The sequence below is a fragment of the Mesitornis unicolor genome, unplaced genomic scaffold, assembly GCF_000695765.1.
Source record: "Mesitornis unicolor isolate BGI_N332 unplaced genomic scaffold, ASM69576v1 scaffold3780, whole genome shotgun sequence".
Classification (NCBI taxonomy): domain Eukaryota; kingdom Metazoa; phylum Chordata; class Aves; order Mesitornithiformes; family Mesitornithidae; genus Mesitornis; species Mesitornis unicolor.
Window position 1 is genome coordinate 72,337 of NW_010158821.1, and position 397 is coordinate 72,733.

Below are 397 nucleotides of genomic sequence, written 5' to 3' on the forward strand. Positions count from 1 at the left end.
CCCCGCCTGCACCGCGCTCCCTTCAGCCCCCCCGCGACTCCCCCAGAGCGAGACCCCAAGCAGCCGCTCCCAGCTCTGGCACTTCAGCCCTATCCCGCCCTCTAAGATAAGAGGCTGGGCTGTAGCCAGCGCCCCCTATAACACCTTTGCCTCCCCCTTGGGTCGGGCCGAGCCCACCCCAGAGCACCCTTCCGACCGCGGGCAGAGACCTGCGCCTTCCCTCTCCGTCCCTTCCGGCCGCTGCTCGACCTCCGACCTTCGCCCCGCCGATCGCTTCCTGCCGGCGCCAGCCAATAGGAGGAGGCTGCGCGCGGGGTGCTGGGAATTGCAGTCTTGCCAGGGCGCGTGGGGTTGGGGAGGCTCGCGCCGGCTTCCCCCCGGGTGGGGGGGGGGGGGG